The 22,761-nt window shown below is 33.5% G+C and overlaps 1 long non-coding RNA gene and 2 pseudogenes across 1 annotated transcript; 1 reads left to right on the top strand and 2 right to left on the bottom strand.

Annotated features, from left to right (window-relative positions):
• LOC146922282 (uncharacterized) overlaps positions 1-22,761 on the bottom strand; it is a 153,347-nt pseudogene that overhangs the window by 63,392 nt on the left and 67,194 nt on the right.
• LOC146922287 (uncharacterized) lies at positions 8,162-8,655 on the top strand (annotated as a pseudogene).
• On the bottom strand, positions 12,028-13,895 carry LOC146922286 (uncharacterized). Its single transcript, XR_015010840.1, has 2 exons — positions 13,394-13,895; positions 12,028-12,317 (listed from the first exon to the last, which is right to left on the bottom strand). It is a non-coding gene; the product is annotated as an uncharacterized LOC146922286 (long non-coding RNA).

Genomic DNA, 22,761 nt, shown 5'->3' with positions numbered 1-22,761 from the left:
CAAAGAATAAACAGATAGGGAGAAAGGGGATCTCTCTATCTTAAACCTCTTTGAGGAACAAATTTATCAATAGGTTGACCATTAATAAGGATAGAAAAAGAGACAGTGGTAACACATTTCATAATGGTAGAAACAAGGTTAGTGGGAAAACCCATAGTTAAAAGAGTCTTATGCAGAAAGCCCCATTCAATCCTATCATAGGCCTTAGCCATATCTAACTTAATATAAACCATACCCTTCCTAGTATTACGAGTTTTATAAATCTTATGAAAAGCCTCAAAAGCAACCAAAATGTTATCAGTGATTAACCTATTAGAGAGAAAAGCACTTTGATGTTCAGAAATAACAAGGGGTAAAACTTTTTTTAATTCTGTTAGCAATAGTTTTAGTAACAATTTTAAGAATAACATTGCATAAACTAATAGGCCTAAATTTAGAGGGAAGATTAGGATTATTAATTTTAGGAATAAGAGTAATATAAGTGTGATTAATAAGAGTTGGATCACCCCCTTGATTGAGAATATGAAGAGAAAATTGGATGACATCAGATCCAATGAACTTCCAATAGGTTTGGTAAAAGAGAGCAGGCATCCCATCTGGACCAGGGGATGAATTGCTTCTCATAGATTTCGTTGCTGACTCCACTTCCTCAGCTGTAAAAACAACACTAAGCTCATCCTTCATATCCTGAGGGACTCTGTTACTAATAACATTTAGACTATTTTGAGCATCAATAGGGTTAAAAGTAGAGAAAATATCATAATTTTTTTTTTATAAAAATGTCATGAATATGAAGGTCATCTTGCCAGGTTACTCCCTGATTATCTGTAATAGCATGAATCATATTCTTTTTCTTTCTTTGTCTGGCTTTAAAATGGAAAAACTTAGTGTTGTTGTCCCCATATTTAAGCCATTGAGTCTTAGATCTCTGAGCCCACCAAATTTCCTCCTGCAACATTGCTTCAGTGAGAAGCTTCTCTGTTTGCTTAATTTGACCAATAATATCTGTATTGGGGATCTGATCCTTCAGATATCCCAGCCTCCCTTGCAGTTGCCTAATTCTGCGAGGGATTTCACCAAATTTGTTGAATCCCCAGGAATTAAGCTGATGAAGAACTGCTTGGGTTTTTTGAATGCAATCACCTGCAGTACTAGGCCAGATAGTTTGTACAATGTTGAAACTCTCATTATCATGGCTCCAAATTTCTTCAAATTTGGGAATCTTTTGCTTAAAAATGCGTTTAGACCTGCAAGAATACTTATCCTAAAACTCAAGTAATATTGGAGCATGGTCAGAAGTATATCTTAATAAATGGTAGTTAGTGTATCTAGGAAAAAAAATTAGTCCATAGAGAGTTTGCACAGTATCTGTCAAGGCGTTCTTTTATATGATGACTACTCTCCTGATTATTGGCCCATGTATATTTGTTGCAATGATAGCCTAAATCAAAGAGATTGCATTGATTAAGAGTAGACTAAAAGAGATCACAATGTTTATAAACAACAGACTTGCCCCCCCCCCCCCCCCCCCCCAATTTTTCAGAGCTATTAATATACAAATTGAAATCACCAAATAAAAGGCACTTTTCTTTATGGTAACTATGATAGAGAATAAAAATAGTATCACATGTAAGATATTTTTAACTTTGAAAGGGATAGCCATACAAACCAGAAGCATGCCATTTGTTATTATTAGTGCAATCCAAAACATAAAAGTCAATGAGGATTTTATTATGAGTGACAATGTGAAGATTTACATCAGCATGCCAAATTAAAGCTAGACCACCAGACCTACCTCCACCTTCTGAGTTGCAGTTCACAATAAAGTGATTCTGTAGGTGGCCAAGACACAGCTTACTTGAGACATTAGGATCAGATACTTTGAGCTTTGTCTCCTTAAGGAAGACAACATCAGGGAACTTAGACCTAAGCAGCCTCTTATAGGCTCGAACTGCATCAGGGTTGCCCAACCTTCTGCAGTTCCAAGTTAACACCTTCATATTCCTTGGCTGGCCTTGTTTTCAAGGCCTACCATTATCATTTTGTCATCCTTAGAATCATTAGAAGTGATGTGAGAGTCTGAAGTTATGGAGATCTTCCTTTTCAGTAGAGTTTTTTTTGCATCGAGACACCTATCTCAGATCCAGATTTCTGTTGATATCCTTTCTCATTACTGTATTGATCCTGAGTTTCATTCATCTGAGAATCTTGCTGCATATTGAGTGTAGCCATCTGGTCAATCAGTCCTTTTGGAATTGGACTGAATTGACCACAACTTAATGAATTCCTAGGGTTGCTTCTGAAGGTTTTTTCCTTCTTCTCAATAATCCTCCTTCCATAATTGTTGGAGCGTAGCCAGGCTCCTCTAGCATTCACACTTTCCATGCCTAAATCCTCATTTGTTTCTTGTTTTTCAGGGTAGTTTTCCTCAATGTGACCCACTAAACCACAATGGAAACAAAACATTGAAAGATTTTCAAATCTAAAATCTATCCAATTAATGTTGTCCACCTTGTTTCCTATGAACATCCCTGCCCTAATAAGAGTAGTAACATCAAAAAGAATTTTAATTTTGACAAATCTAGCTTTGTCTGGCAGTTCATAAACAGCAGCATCAACCACTTCTCCTAGTTGTTCACCTATTGCCTTCCCCATACATGCAGATTTGCAATGAATGGGGAGCCTCCATAGCTGAATCCAGAGTGGGATATATGAGTAAAATTTAGAGTTTTTAGATCAAGTTTTCTATCCCATGAATGCACAACAAACCAAACATTCCTGAATGTCCAAGGATTTCCTTTCAGAATTTTGTTGATGTCACCTTCATTCTCCATAGCTATTTGGTAGAATTTTCCATCCAATTCTGTTAATTTAAATCCAGCAGGATTACCCTAGATTCCTTGCAAAGAGTTTTAAATCTAATGAAAGGGAATGCCTTTATCAGACAAGAACCTCCCTATCACACTTTTCTGGCATGATTGAACACTTTCTTGTAGGCATGGCAACAAAACCCATGACCATGGGTACCCGCCCAAACCAACCCTGATTTGATGGGTTTTCCCCCGATTTGACTGGGTTTGGGTATAGGTTTGGGTTTTCCTTGATTTCAAAATACGGGCACCGAACAGGTAACGGGGATATATGTACCCACCCCGAACCCATACCCAAACCCTACGCAAATGTAGAAATGTCATTTTTTTTTTTTGTTGAGGGGGTTGATAATGATATGCCATGTTATTTGGTTTAATAATTGTCATGATATAAGAACTTTCATTGATAGTTAAAGGAGCAGCCGAATTATTCGGTAAGGAAATGTTAAAATGAGCGCAAATTGTTGGATAATGCATTACAACATTACCATTGGAATTTAAAAAACTCTTTTTTTATTAAAAAAATGATTCAATGCGGGGACGGGTATGAGGCGGGAATACCCGAACCCATTGGGGACGGGGATGAGATTTAATTTCTCATCCCCGTTGGGTATGGGTAGGGTAACAAGTAAGTATATGGGAGTAGGGGATGGGGATGGGGAAGGCAAAAACCGTCCCCACCCCACCCCATTGCCATTGCCTACTTTCTTGGACATGACTTTCTTGATAATAGAAAAAGGGTTCTTCTTGACTGGGTTTAAGAGATTGTTTTTGTTTCCCAAAAGAGTTGGGAGATTGCTGATGTTGTTGATTTGATTTTGTTGCAGGGCTTTTGGGTTCTGAAGGTACACCACTGCTGGAATCAATACCATATGGGCTGTGAGATTCAGGATACTGAAGGACAGGTTCCATTGAAGGAATTTGAAGCTTCTGTATTTTGAAAGGGCGTTGCACTGCATGACCAGGAATTTGGGAATTATCTGACTGAGTTTCATACATGATTTCTTTACCATTACGGGAATTCATGATTGAAGGATTAGAAAAAAGGTAAGGAAAAAAGAGGGAGAGAGATTGATAGAGGAACATATACACACAAAAGAGAGTCAAGAATGGAACAAACTGAGCCAAAAGATCAAACACTAGTTGCAAACAGAAGCAAAAACAAGGATTAGGTAAAAAGCTCCAAACTTCATCCAAAGATGCAACCTAGAACCGACTACCCAATTTCACAAACGGAACAAGGAGGATAACAAAAAAGGGTTACAAAGAATTCAAGAACAGACAAGAGTTATGAGATCATAAAAGGGTGATAGTATAGAGATAAGGGATGAAGAGAAGATTAGGGTTTAATAGGGAAAGAGGGAAAAAACGATCATGTACGAGGAAGAGTGCTATGATTTGCGATGAAGGCAATTCTTGAGAGGGCGGTTACAAATCTTGGAGCGATCAGGAACCTGTCTTTGAAAGGTTCACTGACCATTTGTTCTTTGATTGTAATATAAGAATTGATATTGAGTGGGGAAAGTTACATGTGAGTCACCACCACCTCGACTCTACAACATCACTTATTGGAATATTGAGGAGATCGTATCTTCTGCAGGTCTACTTATTGGAATTGTTGTATTGAAAATTGGATTGTTTAACACAATCATTTATGTTCGGTCAAAAAAAAAAAGGGTAATGATGTTTATCCCGAGAGGGTTTATGCCGACAAATTCACGACTGTGTAAAATTTGCATTGCCATCAATTCCTTTCCTTTTTTCAGCACATGTATTCCAAACAAATCTGTAATCTAACGGTGGAAAAGCATTCGGGATACTTTCGGGAAGATTTTCTTCTCGAGAAATAGTAGCGCTCAAAAAAAAAAATACAATCATTTCTGTTTTTTTAATAGAATCATTTATGTTCACTAAAAATGGTTTTCATTTATTTCAAATCATTCTTCACTAAAAAAAGCCATGTTATGGGAAATTAACACCTGGGGTTTTTTTTTTTTTTTTAGGATGGTTGAGAGGCCCAATTTATGACACTAATATGTATGTATTTTTTTCTTTAAAAAAATGAATGTATTTTTAATTTTACTAGGTTATGCTAAAAATATATACAAACCGTTTACTTTACAAGAGTCAGGAGTCATATAAAAACCATAAAAAATAATAATAATATAAAAACCATAAAAATTATAACTATTCCCTGAAAAAAAAAACATAAAAAATCGAAAAAAATATATAAAACCATAAAACCTTAATAACATATGAAAATCTTAAAAAATGTGAATTTTACCCACTAGGTTACTTGATAAAAAAAAATGAAAATCTTTATCAGAAGCGATATATTTTTTTTGAAGACTTATCAGAAACAATATCTGAATATCCATTCTTTTTTTTTTTTTTGTGGTCAAGAATATGAATATCCATACTTCTAGAAGACAGATATACCAACAAATGATACAATGTACCAAAAAAATACTTCTAGAAGCATAATTAGAAAAATAATTTTCTGGATTATTTATTTTTTTCCTTTCGTTAAGTTTTTTTTTTTTTAAAAAAAACTCCTTTCGTTAAGGTTTTGTTATAGTATACTACCTTGTAATCTTTTTTAATTAATGTCGAGGAAAGTAAAGTACATTATTTTCGTTTCTTTCCGGTCAATGTTTTATTTTTCAGAGAAGGAAACAATTAAAGATAAAGATTTTATTTTATTTTCTATCAAAAACAGTTTTTTCGACTTAATCAAAGAGATTGTGAGGAACATTTCAGAAAGTGTATATATAACAAAAACAAGTTGATGGGAACCAAGACTAAAAGAAAAAAGAAATGGCCAATCAAATCTCAAACTTTATCAGTTTTTTTGTCATTTTAGTTCTAGTTGCTTCTGGTAAGTAGACATCTATTTAAGTTGTTCAACATTGTGATATTTTTCTTGTTCTCTTAGCCAAACATTATTTATCATTTAAAAATTGAAATATAATATGAGTTATCATTTTTCTTTTGAAGGTTGGAACATAAGACTGCAACAAGTGGAGGGACGGCATGCATGCGAAACACCTTTGGGCGCATGTGGTCCAGCTGGAGATTGTGTTAGAAGGTGCAAAGAATTACGTAAAGAAGATGGTGAAGGGTCCTGCAATTTCGGTCTGTGTGTTTGTGTTCATGGGTGCCCTTAAAATTGATAAAATACAAGTATCAATTGAATAATACTATATATATATATATATATATATATATATATATATATATATATATATATATATATATATATATATAAATTGAGAAAATGAAATAGAATAAAGTTTACCGGGGGCATCAACCCAAATGAGAATAACAAAAAATTGGTGACAACAATTATAATCAATGAGAATGTATTTAAATACCACCACCTACACTCAAGTGAGTATTCTCTAAATCTGATAGGAAAATAGCAGTGACATAGCTGAGTATTCTTTAAATCTTATATTTTTTATTTGGCTGTGTTTCCACTTTACATTTTTTATTGAAGATTATTATATTTGGTTTTATTATTTTTTGTGACCTTCAATGTTAATGTGAAGGAAATATTTTAATCTGTTTGAAGAGGAGAGAGTATCAAAGACATTAGTGTTATTATACTAATGTCTTTGATATATGATATATGAACCCTAAGGCCACTTCTTAGAAGTAGAAATATCAACAAGAATATGGTATTCCGCAAGGTCAAGGAAATGCAACCAAGTCTCTTTTTATAATTTTTCAAACATGCATGTGGAAAAAAGAATTCAAAAATTTAAACTTTGAAAGAAAATTAATCATGTTTTGTTCCGATAGAGATTAAAACTACTTGCAGGATGATTTTCTATTGTTTAAAAAATACGATTTTTTTTTTTTAGGACAAAACATGAACTTGATAATTTTATAAGGACTAAAAACATATTTAACTTAAAATATTATTTTCGAGTTTGAAATGGGGGTTGAGAGAGTTAAGAGATTCTAACCTTGGGGACTACTAAGAGTCCTCTTTATATAGTGTGTGTTGCAGGAGCTGTTGACTGGTACATGTGGTGCTCGACGGTTACAGATTCATAGGAATCGTAACCGCCGAGCGACATTCTCGGATGACATGGAGGTCGACATTATTGTCGTTTGAATAAGTCCCTGTTTTCTCCGACCCCCCCCCCCCTTCCCCCCCTCTCACGGGGAGGAGGTGTGTTGCGAGTCATTTGTCCAAATGTTAGGTTTGGGCCTATTTGATATTAGACATAAGTAAATGGGCCTTTGAGCATTTTCTTGGTCCAGAACAGTAGCCCCCCAAGTTGTTGCGTAAAGAGTGATTACTTTGTAAAGGTGAGGGCACCGCTCGTTTGAAGCTTTAGAAGTAAGAACCCATAATGTAAGTATGTTGTGTTCGTGAAGAACTTGTTCGTACAATGAGTTAGTGCTCGTGATGGTGTGCCATACAAATTCTACCATGGTCGTATTAGTCGTGTCTTCCATGGTTGAACCAGTCGTGTCTGGAATTTTACCAGTACGGGTCGTGCCTGGAATATCACCAAACATGTTATAGTGCTAAAGTCAATTGATCCCTCATCATGAGAGACTTATACTCGCTGGGAGCGTCAGTGTGTTTATTCGATTCTAAGAGGGATGAGCTTTGCAAGATGCTTGGGATAAATCTTGTCGTATGCTCGTCTGTTGGGCTTGTAGGATGATGTAACCAAGATATTCCCTTGTCTGAGAGTTGGTTGTTTGTCTCTCAGCATTTAATGCCCACGTCTCGAGGATGAGACTCAGGAGACATAACCTTTGGTGTTTGATTGCCACGTGCAAAGGCTACTTAAGTACCAATCCCTTGGATGGTTTGTTCAGAGTTGATTTCAAGGCATCATCCTCATCGTTCATTTAATCCTCATGTTTGGAAATCTAGTGAGTTTGATCAAGACTGTTGGATGCGCAAAGAGATTTGATCCGAACTGTTGCTTTGCTTTCTTTGACAAGACTGTACGTGAAGCGTTGCATCAGATTGAACTCACTATTTTTTAAAGGGTTGTGAAAGGAGTATAAGTAGTTTCAAGCGGTTTTTGGAAACACTCTTACTCTTTCTCCATTCCTGCAAGTTCCAAGTCCCAGAATTTTTCAAGTTTTTGAAGTGTTTCGGTGAAGTTTAGTCCTCCCTTTCTTCAAGTTCAGCTTTTCATCTTTTTCTTCGTTTAACCAGGTTTGTTTTATTCACCTTCCTCGTTTCTTCCTCCTTCTTTTTTTGTTCTTTTTTGTTGATGAACTATAAAATGCGAAGTTTTTAGGGGTATGAAGATGAAATGGTGTCTGTTGCCAGAAGTTACATGTGGATGGAGGCAGTTTCGGACATTGACCTTAACCAAGTACCTATGGCTATGGCCAATGAGTTTCTTATTTTTGAGAATCCTTTTGGGAGCAAGAGGGGACTTCGACTCAGATGAGGCATGACCAGACACTTGAACTATTTCCTACGGAGGTCACTGATGATGACCTTATTGAAATTTGTGCAAGGGCTTTTGCTGAGGCAACAAAAATTACAGAAAAATCCTTGGAGGACCATCGATGATGTTATTGATGTTTATTTAGAAGAAGAGTGACCTCCAAAGAAACCTCTCATCAATTGTCTTATATGCATGGCCCTTTTGTCGAAGAAACGAAGACAAAGTGTGGCCATATTTTTTGCATTACTTTTATGAAGGCTGCTATCAAGGCTCGGTCTAAATGTCCTACCTGTAGAAGAAAGATCACTTCTATGAAACAACTTATAAGGGTGTATCTCCCAACAACTAATTGAGAACTTATAGCTTTTAACCTCCCCCTTGTCAGACTTGGTAGCTATTTTGTCTTGTTTAATTTATCATTTATCAAAATATGGAAGAGTTTGTACCATTTGTTTGGTTTGTTTCCAAGTACTCTTTGTGCTCTGGATTTGTGTGGTTATTAATAAGGCATAATTGCACTTTTGGTCCTCGCATTTTAACTAACTCACGAAATTGGTCCTCTCTTTTTCAAATCGAACAAAGATGTCCCTATACTACCAATTTTTTTGCAATTTTGGTCCTAACCCCCATTTTGACCACCAAAAACGCTAATGTGTCCAATTTTTAAATGATGTGGCCAAAAAAGCACTTATGTGGCTATTCCAACATGGAAGATGCCATTAACAAGTCATCAAATCAACATTTTTAGATTGAAAAATCAATTAAATAATAGAAAGCAATTCAAAAATATAAAGTGTTTGGAATTATAAATCAAAACCCATAATTTTTTTAAGGAAAAACTCAGAATTGTTAACATCCTTCATCTTTTTCCTCTTCATATATTCATCATCCCTCAAATCAAAATCCATAAATTGATCTTTCAACTCCAATTCCCGTCAAAACTCTTTCATGTTTTTCTTCAAATAGATTTACTCCCTCCTTCATCATATCAACACCATCGTTCACCACAACCACCATCATTGTCCTCACCCAACATCATCATCGACAAAATCATCATCGTCATTAATCAGATTTGGGTTAAAATTAAAATAGAACACAAAACATAACACATCAGATCCGGATTTCTGCTAGTGGGATAGATATGTATTTGGGGAGAGCTTGAGGTTGTCTTTTCAAGTAGAATTGCATTGGACCGGCAGTGTCTTTTGCAGGTTCTATATTGGTTTAGGCTTGGATTGGGGCATTTTTCTCTGGCAGCATCAGGGTTGTTGCTGCTGCCAGTTTTCGGTGGCTCCATGTAGGTGTTGCCTTCTCTTTCTTGTTCAGCTTTGCCTCTTATTTGTATTTTTTGAGGTTGATGAAGTTTAGGAGGAATATGAAGACTACACTGTTTATCTTATATGTTTTTGATGATGTTCCTTAGCTTAGTTTAGCTTAGTTTATCGTTTTGATGATTGTGGCATGGTAAAGCACCCTGGAGTCTATGTGGTTTGGTCTTGTTGTTTTGTGTCATTTGAAAAAGTGTCAAAAATCATTTTGGATCAGTTTGAATCGATTCATCACAGTCTGAATCGATTCAATAAAGTCTCTGACTTCATGTTCACATCTATTTGAATCGTCTCAGAAAACTCTCTGACTTGCCTTGAATCAATTCATACGAAGTTTGAATTGCATCAATCTTCAACAGATATATTACCACCCACCTTTATCACACTCAGTTTGAGAACCACAAATGTTGGAAATATGAAAATACTTTGCCCCGAGATGATTAGCTGAAGATTACTAGAGACCTGGAGATTCTCTAGAGGATGCTGTTTTGCAGTTTCGATCCAATCGTGGAATTTCAAACTATTCCAATGTACAGAAGCGAAGTAAGGCATGTTTGCCATAAACAGATTTATCATCGAAGTTGAGAGATGTGAGTAATTTGCAAAGTCGAGTCCACTTTTTCGAGAGAACACTTCTTTTGAAAGAAAATTTGGTTGGGAGAAAAGAGAGAATGTGACAAAGTAACTTATCAGGTAAGTTGCTAATCCTATCCACGGGGGCTTAGTTTTCCATTGTCGGAAACCTATTTCTTTGTTGAGAGAGAAAGAGCGATCTTTCAATATTTTTAATGATACTAGATTGATGACCCGTGCGCCGCACGGGTCTTGTGAGCTAAAATTTAATGGTAGTAGTATAATGCCTCCAGTATTGTAACGTTACGAAAGATAAATGATAATAATATATGTTAGGAGCAATAAGAACATAGATGAATTTGTAAAACGTCTGAAAATAGTAAATATAAAGACGTTGATAGTAAAAATAATTTGGTAATTGAAGTTTGAAAATCTTAGTACATCACTGAGATATTAAACTACACGTTACGAAATACTTCCTCATAAACGACGTTAGATGTCACAGTAGTGTCCTCACCATCTTCGTCAGTAATCAAAATCTTTAGCCCTTCCCTAGTTGTAACTTTCGAAACAGCAATACACAATTGTTCGTGAGAAAGAGGAAACTGTCTTTGCAAATGACACAGCTAACAGAAACTGTCTTCGTTGAAATTTAAAAGGAATTTTGACGTCTGAAGGAGATAGAAATAGCCTTGGTATAAACACTTTGTCACCGATATTACTTCCAGAAATTACATTCCCCACAAGTACGTATCTTCCCAGTCTAGTGATAATCAATCTGATTCCGTTGCATAATTCATGTTGCGTAACTAAATTCATTAACATATTAGGTTATTGCTAAGGAAACATTCAAATTATATTACATGACATTTAAATTACGTTTGCAATAAGACAATCAAATGTATTGATATATAGAACACAATAAGTTTATTACAACCTTTATAGTTATAATGGAAATTTATATATATTAATAACTAACTGCACAACATTTTTTTGAAGGAACTACAAAACATTTTTAAAATACTATTTTTATATACTACAATTAATGTTACATCTATATCTTCATTTTTCTCAACAATATCTTCTCGTCTTTCTTTGTATTACTATCAAGGGATCAATATTTTTGAAATAAAGTCAATACATATAGTAAATTAAATAGGGAATTATCATCAAAATGAGCATATAAAAGGGACAAAGGACACAGTATCTAAGTCATATTTAGCCTTATGGAGTTTGAATCGTTAGTTCTATTTGTCGAATGTGATTAACTATAATGAGATGCAAAACAATGCAATTGCAAATGTCAATGATATATGTATCGATCCATAATCCTTGCATTAGTTTGTTTCCTATCTTGAATTATGACCAATAGACTCCTATATACAGTTGGAACACAACCGTCAATACTTTTTCTATGAGAACTCTAGCTTCAAATTCAATCCGATCATTTAATTCATTATTCCAGTCAACATGTGTAACATATTACCGCAGTAATATAAGTTAAAGATTATCACATCCATAACTTGTTACTTTTTTTTTTCCACATAACTGAAGTAAAATTATAATAACACATAACTGAAGTAAAATTATAATAAACTATAAGTAAAAACTATAAATTTATGAAAGAAAAAAAATACAATAAATTTATCCTTCAAATAATGTGCCTTACCTTTTTTAGGAAATAATGTGCATTTCTATTACTTCTATAAAAAGTAGATTCATAGAAATTGTTAAGAAAAAATATATGAAAATCAACCCACTGCTTTCAATTCTCTTAACTCTCTAAGTTGCAGCCCACAAAGGCAAAAACAAAAAAAGTAAGATTATTCACATAACTGAGGTAATGGAATTTAGGTTGGTTATTTGTTTATGCAATCAAAGTGATTGATATTATTATACTCAAACTTAAGAACATCGAAATTGGACTTTAGAACACCAGAGTCACTCCTATCATGCTTGCTCTTTGTATTTTTTTCTTAAAGAACAGAATGCTTGCTCTAGCTTGTTGTCAAACTTAAAAGCTCTTTTCCAAGGCTCTTTTACTTGATCAAAACTCAGTCTTCTTTTCTTTTCTATTCCAACATTTAGCTACAGTCTTCATACCTATCATCTTGCTTCATGTATATCATCATGCAATCAAATAAAAAAAAATCAATATAAGCAAACACCATATGAAAACAGAAAAAACAAATGAAGAGACTAAATCATTTGTTACATATGAGGATGTCATACACTACCAAGCAAGTTTGCTCAAAAAAAAAAAATACACTACCAAGTAAACTCCAAGATTATGAACATTTACACCAGACCTACTGTAAACATATATGTACATACAATAAAGGGACTAATCTGCATGGTTTTACATACAAATAAAGACATAAGAAATATCTTTTCACAACCGGCAAGCAATGGTTGATAACCAACACTAACAATTAAAATGGAGTTTAGCAAAAGTAAAATAAAGGATTTTTATAGATTGAAAGTGAACAAAGAAAATAATGGGAATCTCAAACTGGAGGCAAAAACAATTAAACTGAAATATGTAACCTCTACAGGAAGCCTTTAATTTCATAGGTTCAGACTACAAATTGGATTGCAAAGTAAGTTGAAAACAGTGCAAAAATAAATGATAAATAGACATAATGCAAAACCCATAAGCATCGTGAAAAATAAAATATAGGAGATAAATGACTGTTTTAAGATCATGCTTCTAAGATAGAGGAGAACAATCAAGAAGTTGACATGAAGAAGCAAATGAGAAGAGTGGAGCTGAAGAAGATATGTGGGAAAATGATTTACATAGAAATTGAACAAATTCAATTGAGCATGGCACACATTAATCTTTTCCACTTCGGTTGTCAAAGAGAAAAAAATAGAGGAAGGAAATAAGAACAAAAGCGGATTATAAAAGCTATAAAAATTGAAGAAATAAATCAGTGATTGACATGAACAGAGAAGGGCACACAAAAAATTATGAGAATCAACTTCAAGAGAATGAAAACAAAAGAGACTAATAGAGATGCAGTCTAAAACCTAAAGTAGAAATGAATCAAAAGCTGAAATCAAAATTGAATTGGAATAGTATAATTAACGATGGAATTGTCAGTCAAATTGCAAATGAAATCGTCAATCAAAATCGATGTCAAATTTAGAAAGAAAATGAGAAATTGAGAAAGAACAAATTACATACCTATGTTGACAATCTTCAGATGACGGTGGCCAAAAGTGGAGATGATGAGGGTTTAGAAACTTGGGTAAAACTGTTGTGTTCAAGGGTAAAAGAGACCAAGGTGACTTAGAGAAGAGATATGCAGCGTGCTTCTTCACCTGTGTGGAGTTGAACATGTTTCCAATTAGATGTGGTAGTCGTTCCTATTAATTGGTTGCAATTTACATAAATTAAGCTAGAAAATAGGGATAAACTTGGGAAGCATTCGGTGCACCTGCATGGAAAACAAAAAGATGGGCTGAGTGGGGAGATGTGAAGTTTTCATGTGGTTTATCAACAGACGTTATTAATTGCACTTCATTTTACAAAAATAGGAGGAAGCAACCGCACAAACATTTAGGTCTGATTTTTGAATTTCAAACAGTCAAATACTTTGGAGCCAAAATTATTTAGGGTTAACTCATTAGCATTAATTGTTGCTAATTTGGCTCCAAATCTTTAGGGTTAACTTGTTGCAACGTAATAGCTTTTAGGAGTAAGGGATATATTGGGGAAATTGTTAAGTGCATATCAAGGGTAGCAATAAAATTGGCGGAAACACCGTAAATTTAACAAACTAATGCCAAAGTTAGTTTTCTCAAACTTAAAGCAAAAATTTTATATATATATATATATATATATATATATATATATATATATTCTATAATCTATATATACTCCCTCTGTTCTTTTTTAAGTGTCTTTTTAGGGTGAATTTTTTGTTCTTATTTAACTGTCTTTTTGGTATTTGAAGAGTACGATTTGTCAATCATACCCTTTGTCAATTACTTTTATCTTTTTCAATAAAACTAATTAATTCTATCTATTTGGAAAACTATTTTTTTTTTGTTTTTATTAAACAAAGTTTGTTTCTTGTTATCTTTAAATTTAAACAAAATTTTGTTACAAACAATGGTTCCAAGATGACTTAAAATTTTATAAATAAAATGAGTAGCAATTGTTAAAAATTTCAAGTGAAAAGTAAAAGAGCAAATTTGAAAGAAGAAAAATAAAAGACTCCATGAATGTTCAAAACGAAGAAAATTGACAATTGTTTGTTATGAGAGAGAGCACAAAAAAAAATAGGAATTTGTTGGAGAAAAAGATAATAACTAGCAATTGTTTGTTACGAGAAAAAGTTAACATATTCAATTTATTCTAAAGATGAAGTGTGTGCAAAAAAAAAGGAATTATCTAGTGGATTAAATGAGGGTATAATCGGAAGAAAATGTGCAAAAATACACATCGCTAATTTGGTGTTAAGTTTATTTTCATATATGTTGTTGTTCTACAATTAGACCATGAATAACCAAAATTTGACTTAAAAAAAAATGAAATTCATGTATTCTTCAGTTAAAAAAGTTAAAGGTAAAAAATTAAAAAACTCATGATTTCATTTTTTTAACTGAATAATGCATGAAGTTTAATGTTGTTATTAAACATAGTCCCTAAACATGACATGTGTAATTGGAGACGATTATCATGCTGTGATTGTTTATGAATATCTTGGATGTGAAAATCATATTAGGAAACAACGCCCGACAAAAATAACATTCTTGTATGTACTTAAATTAAAAACAAATGTGAGTTTAAGGGCCTGTTTGATTGCCTTTTTAAAAACTATTTTTCTGTTTTTAAAAATTAGAGAATTAAAAACTTGATTGAATAATTGTTTTATAATACTGTTTCTAAAAATCATTTTCAAAATTCGTGTTTTTAAAAGCAAAAAACCAGAACTGATAATCTATGTTTTGCATTTTGCTTTTCTCTTTTTTGAGTATCCAAAAGAAAACAGAAAACACGGAGAAAAGGGTTACTTTTCATTAATGACAAAATCGTTATTAATGGCAACTTTGATTAATAAAAATCTAAACAAATAAAACATGGTAGTGTGGCACGCACATGGGTAAGGTTTTGAAAGAATATTCTCTGTTTTTTTTTTAAAAAAAAAATTTGAAAGAATGTTCTTGTTTTTTTTCTTCATCAAATTAATTAATAAAAATTTAGTTTTAATCAATTAACGGTAAATAATAATTCCTCTGTTTTTTATCTTTTGATATTTAGCTCCTTAAGGAGTAATTAAAGTATATAAATATTTGAATGTCTTGGACTAAAAAGTCCTTATTTATAATTAAATTCACATGTAATAAGGCAAATATCACAACTCATTTAATAGTTTTATGGTGTGTTTTTCAACAAGGGTAAACTTGGGAAAAATAATATTAACTATACTAAAACATCAATTTTTTTGAAATATAGTTGAAGTCCTCAAATATCAAAAGAGAAAGGAAAAAAAAATGACACATTTGTTTTTCATGAGCCAATCAAAATGGATGACTCATTTGTAAATTAAAACATGGTTTTTTTTCCTATATACTTCATCTGTCTCATAATAACTAAGTCATTTGCAAAAAATAAAGTGTCCCAAAATAAGTAAACCATTATACTTTTCAATACAATATTAATTACTTTTTTCCATTTATAACTCTAATTAATACTACTTTCATCACTCTCAATTCAATATATTCCACTATGCATTTTTGATAGTGGAGAATGTACCAATGTTTAACAAGAGCACTTTAAAACCATTTTACTCTCTCCTTTATTTATACATTTTTCTTAGTATGTGTGAAATGAGCAAATGACTCAGTTAATTCGGGACAGAGGGAGTATAGACAATCTGTTAATCAGGAATGTTTTTTTTTTTTGCTTTTGCAACGGTTTCTGACTCACCAATGGTGGGCGACTAATCCGGCTCGTGCGTAGAGGCATGTGCACTGCCAAACGTTGTTCCCCCTGGGAATCGAACCCGGTATTCCTCAGGTACGTCCTTGAAAGGAGCTCCTTGCCACTGGATCCCAAACATCTTGGTTATAAGGAATGTATTTTTGATAAGTCTATCGTTGACATTTTCATCTAAACTGATTATAACAGTTATAATGGGAATTAAAACCATAGTAACATTTCTAAAACAATGGTCAACTCTAATATTTATCATTAATAACATTTATTAAGAATTTTGAATTTCAAAATAATATCTCCTAATGTAAGTCTTTTATTGCTATATATTCCTTACTCGCTTTCTCTTTCACATAAAGTTGAATCGGACTATAATACCATTACCTTGCGGGAGAGCATGTGACGTCGATTGACTCATTGGAAAGAATAACCACACAAACGAGAATGATACTTTCAATAATTTAAGTATGACGAAATTTTATCTCGTGTTTGACACAAGTATCCATTCTAGTATATTAATCAAATGATATCATATTGTCACTTTCTTATCATACTTCATTCATTCCATAGTGAGTGATCCAGTTGACGGTTTGACATGTGTGAATGCACAATTTTGACATTTAATATTTTTAAATATCTATTAGCAAAAATTATAAAATTTGATATTTTAAAAATTTTAATCGGGAAAAATCTAACAAAAAAATTTCAATATATATAAACCTTTTTAAGTATTTAAAATTATTTGCTCAAAAAAAGTATTTAAAATTATAAAATTGTTTTAAAAAAATTAGATTGAAAATAGATTTTTTATTTTTACATCTCCAAAACTGTTTTTGAAAATTAGATTGCCAAATGAATTTTTTTGTTTTCGCATTTCTAAAATAGTTTTGAAAAGTTACACTACCAAACAAATTTTCTTTTTCTCTCTTCTTTAAAACTGTTTTCTAAAACAGATTTTAAAAACTAAAAACAAAAACTGATCCAAACAGGCCCTAAGACTTCCTTATGTGCTTAGAATTAGAAGATAACAGTTTTCTCGACTGCGTTTTGTTTGTACCATCAATAAGGCACAACGGCAGATCATTCTCAATTTTGGAGTCTATCCTCCATGAAATCTTTTCAGCCATGGTCAATTATTTGTTGATATTGGTACCAAATTCCAATGATGGTTACAGTGGACAGTCCACAAATCAACTTGATGATAAAGGATTGAGAGAATAAGAGATTTCCATCACTATGTTGAAGATTCAAACATTATGATTAAATATTGTGTTTTGTTATTTTCCTGAACTTATTTCTTCACAAGTTGCATGGAACAATATCAGGAACAAGTGATGAATCATGAAGCGTATAATGGTAAGCTCTTATTGATGCTTGGATCCAATTAGCATTAACTGATAAGTGAGAGCTCTTCCACATTGACAATGAATCAAGGAACTAAGAAAATTTGCACAGAGACAGTTAATTCGAAAATAATTACTATAGCACACGTAAAGTACAATTGTGTTATTTTTAGACACACAAATCAACATTTATTCCTACACCGTATAAAACTATACCAAAAAATTCAATAACTAAAATTATTAAATTGTAGAAAATGAGATTAGAGTACGAAGTAGTTGGGTAAGAATCGTTCAACTAGAAAACAATTCAAAGAGAGGAAATTCTTCAAAACGATTGAAGTAATAACCTCTATATATCCAAATTCCATAACAAAACATAAATATCAACCACAAAAAACTTGTCCAATTTTTCAGATTTGGAATCAAGTATCAAATGCAAGTTGATAGGAATTGAAATTCAGGTTACCTTAATCACAACTAAAACCATTCAGACACTATAATACTAAAAACTGTGGTTCATGAATGAATCAAATAATCATCAAAATCTTCATAAAGTAGTGGCATAATAATCTGAACACTAATGACATGATAATTTTAAAAGTTCGAAATTAATTGAATATAGAGAAACTGAAAATCAGAGGTGACCTCTTCAACTGTCTTTTCTCTAAGTCATTCAAAGTTTCCGGGCTTTGATCTCCGCTTGAGCTTCTGATAATTATCTGTAGCTAAATTTGGTGTTAAAATTGAGTCAAAAGATCGTCAGATCAAACCACATTTTCAAAAAAAGCAACTATATCCCAATTCCAATTTTTATTTCAACATTTTATTGTCTATGGATACAAGACCATCAGTACCAAAGGTGAAAAATACTATATCCCAGAACCAAAAGAATAAGCAAAGAGAATTCCTTACAATGCAATTATGAATAGAATTTGAGTTCAATTACACAAAATCAATTGTGAATGAAACAAATATGAATCAAACAAACCTCTTTATGAGAAAATATATTTAATATTATATGATATTAAACAAATCTTTCTCATTTCTTCTTCTGAACAGAACAAAACATAATTTTGGAATTAAATGATAATTTGTAATTTTCCATATTCCTAGGTTCCTTAATGTATCTATAAGTCTATTCATGTATCAGTAAGTTTCAGAGAATGTCATTTAATATTCCTAGGTGCATTCACTTATTTACTAGAACTTTCTATGCATCAATATAACTAGAGGTTCTATGTATTGACAAGGTATTGCAATGAAAAGAACTATTGCTGCCATTCCATAATTTTCACGTTTCTGTTCTTTTTCTTCCTCTTTCTCCAACAGTTTTGGTACCAGAGCAGCCTGGTTTATTTAAAAAAAAAAAAGGAATGGCAACGTCAAATTCAAATTCAATCTTCTCTTACACAACAAATCAAATTCCAGTTTTCAATGGTGAACACTATGATTACTGGAATTCTCAAATGGAAACTATATTTATCTCTCAAGATCTGTGGGATGTGGTTGAAGACGGATACGAAGAACGCCCAATTCGAAGAAACGCTTCCTCGATTGCAGAAAAAGAGAATGAATACAAGGAGAATGTGAAGAAAAATGCTACAGCATTGAGAATCATCCAGCAAGGTGTAAGTAAAGCCATTTATCCTCAAATATTTGGTGTTAAGAAGGCCAAAGATGCGTGGGATATTCTGAAGACGGAGTTTCAAGGCTCGTCAAAAGTGATTTCCATAAAGCTGCAGTCTTTATGGGGCCAATTTGAAAACTTAGCAATGAAAGAAGGTGAGAAAGTCAAAGATTTCTTCTCTAGAGTAACTGAGATTGGAAATCAAATTAAAAGTTGTGGAGAAGAAGTTCCAGAAACGAAAGTGGTTGAGAAAATATTGAGAAGCCTTCCACAAAAATTTGAACATGTTGTTGCTGTTATTGAAGAAACAAAGGACCTCTCAAAGCTCTCACAATATGAACTGATGGGTTCCTTAGAAGCTCACGAGGAAAGAGTGAATAGATACAACAACCAGCCATTGGAGAATGTTTTTCAAGCAAAGATGAATATCCTGAGTTCCAACTCGCGACAAGAAGGAAGAGGGGACCCATTTCGTGGACATCCTTCCAATAGAGGTCATGGAAGGCATTCTGGATACAGAGGAAGAGGAGGAGAAAGGATACGAGGTAATTCTAATTCTTATTGCCTTATTTGCAAAAAATCTAGACATGAATCAAAAGATTGTCGCTTTAGATGTACTAGATGCAAAATTCCCAACCATTCAAGTAGAGATTGTTGGCATAAGAAGAAAGAAGATGATGAAAGAATAAAGGGAATTAATTTTTCTGCAGAAGATGATGCAAATAAGTTATTCTCTACGATGATTAATGATCAAAAATCTGCTGAAATATGGTTTTTAGATAGTGGCTGTAGCAATCATGTAACAGGGAATCAAACCATATTTGAAGAGCTAAATGAAAATTATTCTTCTCATGTTGAACTTGGTGATGGAAAACATGTTAAAATTGAAGGAAAAGGGGTTATAGCAGTTCATACTAGTCAGGGCAACAAACAATTCATTCATGATGTCCATTACTCTCCTAATATTTCACAAAATCTGTTAAGTGTTGGACAGATTATGAAAAGGGGTTATAAGCTGATTTTTGATGATGACAAATGTGAGATTTTTGACAAAAAATCAGGAGAGCACATTGTCACTGTGTTACAGACTCCTAATAACCTCTTTCCCCTCAATATGAAGTCATTTCAGCCTGTTGCATTTAGCAGTAAAAGTACTGATGATTCTTATCTTTGGCATTTGAGATACGGTCACTTGAACAACAAAGGTTTGCAGCTCTTAAAACAGAAGAACATGGTTGTTGGGCTTCCAGACATCAAGATAGATAATGCAGTTTGTGAAGGCTGCATATAAGGAAAAATGCATCGTCTTCCATTTCCAAAAACAGCATGGAGATCTCAAGCCCCTCTTGAACTAGTACATTCAGACATTTGTGGACCTACTAGAACTCCATCTCTTGGAAATAAAAGGTACTTTCTGCTCTTTGTTGATGACTACACCAGGATGATTTGGATTTATTTTCTTGATAAGAAATCAGAAGCTTTCACCAAGTTCTTGCATTTTAAAGCACTTGCTGAAAATCAAAGTGGTTGCAAGTTGAAGACTCTTAGAACCGATAGAGGAGGCGAATTTATCTACAAGCCGTTTCTCAATTATTGTAAAGAACAAGGCATTAGCAGACAGCTCACAATTAGACACACACCACAACATAATGGTGGAAAAATAGAACAATTGTTGAGATATCTAGAAGCATGTTAAAAGGTAAAGAGCTTCCAAATAGTTTTTGGGCTGAAGCTGTTAGCAGTGCAGTTTACATCCTCAATCGATCTCCTACAAAGGCAGTTCGAGATAGAACTCCTTTTGAGGCATGGCATGGAAGAAAACCAGTTGTAAGTCAACTTAAAGAGTTCAGATGTATTGCATATTCTCTTGTTCCTGCACAAAATAGAGAAAAGTTTGATGAAAAAGGTGAAAAGCTTATTTTTGTTGGATATAGTGATGAATCAAAAGGATATCAGCTTATTAATCCAACAACTAGTCAGCTTGTAATTTCAAGAGATGTAATTTTTGATGAAAGTGCAGCATGGAAATGGGAAGCTGAAGATGTTGTGCAAAAACCTATGGTGCCTGTTGAATTCAAGCAATCACCTCATAATGTTGTTGAACCATCGAGGAGCAATTCTCATGAAGAAGATTCTGATTCAGAAACTCCACCAAGAAAATTCCGTTCCTTGCAAGAAATTCTTGAATCATGTAATGTTACATTTTTTGCACAGGAACCACATTGTTTTGAAGAGGCTATAAAAGAAGAAGTATGGAGGGAGGCCATGGATGCTGAAATGAAAAGCATTGAAAAGAATCGTACTTGGCAGCTAGTAGATCTTCCAAAAGGAAAAGATGCAATTGGTTTGAAGTGGGTCTATAAGACCAAGTATAATGAGGATGGAAGTGTGCAAAAATACAAGGAACGTTTAGTGGCAAAAGGCTATTCCCAGCAGCCCGGCGTAGATTTTAATGAGACTTTTGCTCCCGTAGTACGCATGGAGACAATTAGAACTGTTCTTGCTTTGGCAGCTCAATTAGAATTGCAAGTTTTTCAACTTGATGTCAAATCAGCCTTCTTGAATGGAGAACTAGAAGAAGAAGTTTACGTGAAGAAGCCAGAAGGTTTTGAAGTTGAAGGAAAGGAAGGAAAAGTTTATAAGCTACACAAGGCTCTTTACGGTTTAAAACAAGCGCCGAGAGTGTGGAACAGCAAAATTGATGCTTACTTTCTGCAAAATGGTTTTGTTAAAAGTCCATCTGAACCATCTCTGTATGTGAAAAGAAGTGGTGCTAATTTCTTGATGGTTTGTCTCTATGTTGATGATTTAATTTATGCAGGAACAAATCATGATATGGTGCAGTCATTCAAGGAAGCAATGATGAAAGAATATGAGATGACAGATCTTGGATTAATGAAATACTTTCTTGGAATTCAAGTGAAGCAAACAAAAGGCAAGATTTTTATCACACAAGAAAAATACATTCATGATTTGCTTAAAAAGTTCAAATTGGAGAGCTGCAAACCAGTCTCAACCCCAATGGCCTTAAATGAAAAGTTGCAGCTGAATGATGGTGCAGAAAAGGCAGATCCAAAAGTCTACAGAAGCCTCGTTGGTTCCTTGATTTATCTCACGAATACAAGGCCAGATATAGTGCATTCAGTTAGTTTGGTTTCTAGATTCATGAATGAGCCAAGTAAACTTCATTTTGCAGCAGCAAAAAGGATTTTGCGCTATCTCCAAGGCACAAAGAAGCTTGGTATCAAGTATGTGAAGGAAGAAAACAACGAGTTGGTTGGCTATACCGATAGCGATTGGGCTGGTAGTTTTGATGACAGAAAAAGCACTTCAGCCTATGTTTTTTGTCTAGGATCCAAAGCTATTTCATGGAGTTCTAAAAAGCAAAACTCAGTTGCATTATCTTCGGCAGAGGCTAAATATATCTCAGCGAATGAAGCTACACGTGAAGCTGTTTGGTTGAGAAGAATTTTGATTGACTTGCAGCAAAAGGTAGAAGATCCAACTCCTATTTACTGTGACAACCAGTCAGCAATTTCAATGTCCAAGAATCCAGTTTTTCATGGAAGGTTAAAGCATATTGAGCTGCGCCACAACTACATTCGTGATATGGTTCAAAGGAAGGAAATCAACTTAGAATA

This window comes from Medicago sativa, chromosome 5, assembly GCF_051527215.1.
Source record: "Medicago sativa cultivar Bolivia chromosome 5, Bolivia_mono, whole genome shotgun sequence".
NCBI classification, from domain to species: Eukaryota; Viridiplantae; Streptophyta; class Magnoliopsida; order Fabales; family Fabaceae; genus Medicago; species Medicago sativa.
Note: the sequence above shows the minus strand (reverse complement) of the source record. Positions and strands in the feature narration are given on the sequence as shown.